This window comes from Dunckerocampus dactyliophorus, chromosome 1 (genome assembly GCF_027744805.1).
Source record: "Dunckerocampus dactyliophorus isolate RoL2022-P2 chromosome 1, RoL_Ddac_1.1, whole genome shotgun sequence".
NCBI lineage: Eukaryota > Metazoa > Chordata > Actinopteri > Syngnathiformes > Syngnathidae > Dunckerocampus > Dunckerocampus dactyliophorus.
The window spans coordinates 14,435,751-14,442,668 of record NC_072819.1 but is presented as its reverse complement, the minus strand read 5'-3'; positions in this window follow the sequence as shown (position 1 = coordinate 14,442,668).

Sequence of the window (6,918 nt, the reverse complement as noted above, 5' to 3'; positions counted from 1 at the left end):
AACCGAAGATTCATTTACAGTATTCCGTAATGGCCAACTACAGACGCGCAAATTCTGCCTTCCTTCAGCATATCCACAAGTCCATCTTTTTGTGGCTTCCTCCTCTGCCTTTTGGGTGCGAACGTTTTGTCAACATTGTGGGCGTCAGGGATAAAACTTGCAAGCGCTGCTCGCGATCGAACATTTATGTAAATTTGGCAAACCGAACGCATTCTGTACTGCACAGGAAGGCACGGAGGAGATTGATTGACATTGGTCTACAGTGCCTTAGCCAATCAGGAGGCAGAACACAATGTGTGGGTTCTCCCTTAGCGAATCAGGACGAAGACACTATGCACGTAAAAAAAAAAAAAAAGCACCAAAAAAAAATTCTGCGAAACAGCGAGTCCGCAAAAGGGGAACCACGATGTAGCGAGGGAACAATATATTAATATATTATATATTATATTAATATACAATATATTAACTAAAAATATATATAATACACAAAAAACATGAAATATACATTAACAAAATGTAAACACTTTTGTACATCTGGAGCGTACAAAACATGAAATGTCATATTTATACGATTGGAAACCAAATTAGAAAATGATTTGGATTGTGAGGAAAAGGGAATTTAACCAACTTTTTAATGTGACCTCCTCTAAACAGATTCTCTCACAAAATCTCAAAACAAAGTCAAACCAAGAATCAACCTTCGTCAACGCTAACACAGTAGTAAACCCCTCCTTCTCCCAAAAGTGGAAAAAAGTGTACATAAAAGCAGAGAGGGTGCGAAAGGCCAGACTGTGCTGACATAAGAGAACCTCCCGTCACTTCCTGAGCTAGGATGGCGTTGTCCAAACAGTCTTTAAAAGTGTCTAAATCAAAAGGGAGATGGTACAATGCTGCAGCACCCCCGTCCATGGACGCTGTGTACACACCCAAACAAAGCTTAGTGGTCAAATGAAGCGAGGACAGGAAGAGAGTCCAGAGGGGATCATGGGAAAACCCGATGGGATTTTGCCTGGACATTAATTCTGATGGCTTGCCGTACTTCCTGTTGCCTCTAATCCTGATCAAACATGTTTTTTTCTAAAATAAAAATACACATTTTAAACTAGTTTTTTAAACTACTAAATTATATCCGTTCCTTTAGTCTTTTATTTTTCACATTTTAAAAACAAACAAGCTTGCACAACAAGTTACACTGCAGACCTGATTTGAGTCTTTTACCAAAAATAAAGGGCATAGCGACCGAAAATGGCTGGTCGTCCAATGCCATGAACTCCATCATTTTCCTTTTACTAGTGTAAGCTATTTTTTATGACACCCTTATTTTGTTGCGCACAGCTCTCTTATTTTTGAAGGCCAGAAGTGCGTTGTGTGTGTTGAGAAGGTCTTTTGACTGTTGCTAACGAGACGAGCTGTGTACATGAATAAACGTGCCACCTGCAGCCGTGGCTCCTGTTTTTTATTTATATCAAACTTCCACAACATCAGCAGCCATCCTGAAACCCTCGGTTTGCTCTTTTCACTGCTGGTAAGCGCTAACAGCGAGCAGCTGCTTGGCTATTTGCTCCGGCTAGCTATAGTTCGATTGCTAGCTGTCTGTCCAGCAGAGCAAAAGTGGAAAGTGGCTGACTTGCAGACCTTTGCGGAGGTAGATTCATTTACATTCATATTCATTTACAAGACCTACATTGCCAACATTGACTTACCGACAAATTGCTGAAACTGTATTAATTAAACTGTATTCATTCAGATTTCATAAACATCTGCTGGCGGACTTCCATAGTCCATGTTAAAGTCAAGGTACTGATGAAACAAAACCAAAAACTTTAGGCTAACTTTAATTTGGACTCCGCCATTACAAGATGTCAGTCAATGGATCCTTTAGAAAGGTTAATGCTGAACAGTAAATGTGTTAAAAAGTCAACTTCACTTTGCTGAATTTCATTTCTAAATAATACCAAAACTCACTAAATGCTTAAAAGAGTGGTACAACGAGCAATAATAAATAAAAACATAAATTTCAAGGATGAGCGTGCAAAGTCATTCGAAAATAAAGCGCCCCCACCACAGCTGGTTGGTATGACCCAGTGACGTCATCTAACCAAGAGACACCTAAACGCGAAAAGTGGCTCAAGCAGAACTTTCCAGTGTACATTGTTGTATATACAACGTACAGTATGGCGTGACATGCAAAAAATAGTTTATACGCACAAAAGAAGAACATAGAATATTGATTTAAATTTAAAAAGTTGTTAAATATACAGCATATACTGTAATAAACAGGATAAAGTTACAACATTGTGGACTGTCTTCAGACCCACTAAGATAAAAAAATATTTACATACTGTTCCAATGACTTTACTCTACTCTCAATTCTATCTTGTTTCTAAGTACATCATTTGACTTTCTTTTTCAATTAATCGATTCAATTGACTTTATTCTGATAAATTAAAAAAACATTTCTCATAATATTCTAACTGTATTCTCCTAAAATTACATTTTCTCATATTTTGGCTTTAACTTCATAGACTTACAACTTTTCTCATATGTACAGTATTATGACTTTACTGTAAACAATTTTTTCCCCATATTATGACTTCATTGTCCAAGTAGGCCTACACCTTTTTCTCTTCATAATGTTGACTTTATTCTCATTAAAGTATTACTTTTTTCCTCATAGAATCATGACTATATTTTTGTTCATATGTGACTTCTTTTTCCTGTAAACTTCATTATGGCAAACCTTTTTTTAATGATCAACAGAGTTGCTCATATTCTCTTTTATGCTCGTGTAACGGATGCCAGCCAGTGAGGCTGTGTGAGTGTACGTTGGTAAACCTCACTCCCTCTGCCTCAAGAGCTGCGCTGAACACGCAGCCGACAGTCCGGGCTTTTAATCGTGTGGTCAGCGCCCTCGCCTCCCATTACGAAGGTCCTGTGTTCGAGCCCCAGTGCAGGCGGTGCAGAATTTGTGGGCTGCAGCAGAGGAAGAACAAGAAATTCTTCAAAAACAGTGAAAAGTATTCATGTGTATTAATTTCAGAATTGAACGGCCGCTGTTGATAAACGAAAGGAAAGAACAGCGCCATATGTTGGATCTGCTGGGGCACATCCTCCCATGCCCCAAATGCAAAATTGCCAGACAGATTTCTCATGCAAAGACTGCGAGTAGTTACGAGAACAATTCAAATCTCTTGGTTCTGCGATGTGAACTATTTATTGTTGTCTTCCGCTCTAGAGACAGGAAGAATCAGAACAATCCAACACCAAGAACTCCTTTGTCCACTCAATCGCGCCTGCACTCTTTCCTGCTTTTGTCCTCTTCCTACATACAGCAAGCATGAGCACCAGTGTTGCACCTCATCTCGGGGGTTTGAACAATGGTTTGTCTCAGGGCCTCAGCCCACACAACGGAATACCACGGTAGGGAGCCATGAACGTCTCCTTCTGTCCGTCAATTCCTCCTGAGTCACTCCACCGTCTTTTCTTTGGCTTCCTCATCAGCGCCGTCTCCATCTCCATTCTTCCCAAAGTGGTGACCTCACCCACGCCCACGTTACAGTGACCTCATCATCACACTCAAGCGATGGCGGCACTTATCGCCATCATTGTGTCCCAGAGGGGACATCTGGAAGATGTCAAACACCTCATGGATCAAATGCCAAACACTATCTTGCATTGAGAACTTCATTAGCAACTAAAGCAGAGTTCTCCAAACTGGGGGTCAGGGGAGCAAAATTGGTCATAATGTCATTTTTACTAAACTACATAGACACAAACAAATTGAAATTTTGTAAAACTTGACGACCGGTATCATTTTAGCTAGCTAGCCATGTTGATCAGCACAATTGCTGAGATTCTTTTTTCTGGTCATGTTTGTGTGGCCGCTTGTTGCTAGGCAGGAATTTGGGGGGGGGAATCATTTCATTTGCATTCAGAACTTTATTTTCACTAAAATTACAACTTTTTTCTTGTAAAATTAAAATCGTACTCTCATGAAACTTTTTTCACCATAGCATTATTGCTTAGTTGTCTTAAAATTGTGACTTATTTCTCAGAGAAATGTATTCTCATAAAAATTATAACTTTGTTCTCGCAAAAATCATGACAAAATTAAGATTTTATTGTTGTAAAATTACAACCTTTGTAATATTACTTTATTCTTGTAAAATTTAGATTTTTATCCTCCTAAAATTCTGATTTTATTCTCAGAAATTTACATTTTATTACTTTATTATTTAATATGTATATATTTTCATATTCTGACTCTCTTTCTGGAATATTACCATTTTATTACAAAATTACAACTTTTTCCATACAGCTCTCACAAATGTCTCCACCATATTCTTGTCATTTTTTTCTCACTGTAGTATGACGTCATTGTCATGAGACTTTTTTTCTCATAAAATTACAACTTTATTCTCTTAATTTTATTCCATTTCTATTAAGTCGCTTGTATCAGTGGTGATATTGCATTGTTTGCAAATAAATGCATCGGTCGCTTTCCAAATTGTATTTTGTATTAAATATAATGCCAACAAGTATTTATCATATGTGCTGAAGGTTTGAAATTGATGAAATAGCTGCAAAGGTAATCTCTTGCGGATTAATAAACTATCTACTGTATCTATCTAGGTAAAGGGTGCCCTCTGCTGGACATTGTAATTATGTCACTTTATCACAAAATGAAATGACTGTATAGCAGAGGTGTCAAACTCCGACAACCTTGGCCGAAACCACTGATCTGTATAGTATATCTGGATAGCTCATACGTCAAGCGTCAAGCCGCTGAAGCCAAAGAGACGCCATCTTACTACTCACATCTCGACTACATTGGCACAGCGTACATAGTGTACAAAGCAGATGAAGAGGCTCGCAGAACATCTATATTTTACATTAGAAAGCGGGGAGATTCTCCCATTCCTTCAAGTAACGAAACCTTCGTCCCTTAAAACGATTTGATACGTTATTCTCTATCTTTTAGCTATATTATATGTACTTTTTCCCCTTCCAATTCTCATTGCCTTTGGGACAAAATTCTACTCTGCACCCTGGCTGAGCACTCCCCTATAGCAATGCATAGTTTTACTCCTCTAGAAAGAGATTTTAATCTTAACTGCATATCCCATCCCTTTTTTCCACTAAAATCCATGGTCATGATCCTTTACTTTTTTTTCTTACTTTCATACAATTCACTATGCTCTCGTCTGTACAAAATATGAATCATAAAAGAAAGTGAAGTTTTAAAATCATTTAACATTTTGCTGATTTTTTGTGTGTGTTATGAAATAGAAATAACCTCTTTTCTGATATAGAAATATATTTGAACAAAAAACACAGGAATAATATGTGATAACCATAATGTGTAATAACCATAAACACATACAACCACTCACACACAGAAAAAAACAACAACACTGAAGCAAAGCCATATGCTTTGGGTAAGACAATACGTTGTTTGCAATCTCAAACATACCGGTATGCATGTTCAGTAATATTATTTTCCAGAACATATCATATGAATGAATCCTTTTACGTCAGTCATTCAGCAGCAAAAAAAATTGTTCTTTATCCAAATGAAGGGTCATGCCGAGTCAATTGTATGCAAACTGGCTTGCTAACTGCACTGTATACAATGCCTGGTAAGCATCATGGAAACACTGAGATTCTCCCATTCCTTCAAGTAACGCAACCTTCGTCCCTTAAAGAAATACATATATCATGATATAACAAACAAGTAGGTAAATTTCCTCTTAGCTATTATAGAGCTATATAAACGTATCAATTCTGGACATACATTTAATCTGAGGAATTTTACACGATCGAAAATATCTGAGAGATGGACAGTGCAAAACCCTTAAATGATCAATCATAAATCTACATTTCAATCATACTTACGCGTGAAATGTTCGTCCACAGCCTTTGAACTGGCGATTTGTGCAGTTAATAGCTGCACATGCAGGCATCTTAAGTCGAAATTTGTGTCCAATGCGAATTAATAAAAGAAGTTCACCACGAATGCAAAAGCTTGCCCGAGAAGTGTTTCTTGCGAGTAGCAATATGGCGGCCGTTTGCCTTCACAGGTCATCGCCAATGAGCTATCCAGATATATAATACAGGTCAGTGGCCGAAAAGACTACTTTAGGTTGTGGGGCGAACTGGACCCCACACCCCAACCTCTCTTTTTTATTATTATTTCTTTCTTTCGTATCATTTATCCTGAATTTTCAACACTTGTATATTTCTGCATAGTAAAAACATTAAAAACCTTAAAACCTTCTTGTCCTTTTAACCATTATAATTGGTGAATGTAGCACACTCATATGCATCATTAGTGCACACACACAGGTGCTCGTTTGAAGTTGCGAACATGACAAGATATGCCCCAATAATCCAGGCTGAAAAAATAGTAGTTAGGATGGTCACATTTTGAGAAAATGTCTCATCAGCGCTGACAAATAGATAAGTAAGCAGCCTGCACACCTTTTATCCCAGTTCTCCGCCCGCGCAGTGCAGGGATTGGATCATACAATTTAATGCACCCTTGTGGTTGTGTTTTCAGATTGGAACAAAATGCGCATGCCAGCTGGTGAATGTGTTTTTATGTGGACATACATTTCTTTCAAAACTTCACTTTTTCATGTCCGTTCATTCCTGCGTGAAATTTGCACTTTCTAGTAGTCTGCGGATATACGACTATGGTTGTTTTGGTGTAGTTGTTTGTTTCAATACAATGATTGTCGATCGACCACCTCGTCATCATGTTCGGGCAAAAGCTACAGTATTTTACATCAACACAAAAACATCACAATCCGTGAGATGTAACCCGGAAGATTTTGCAGCTGTGGGATGGGCAGATTACGCATTTCCCAGCATGCTTTGCTATAGTTAAAATGATCACTTTTGACTGTCTTATGCCTC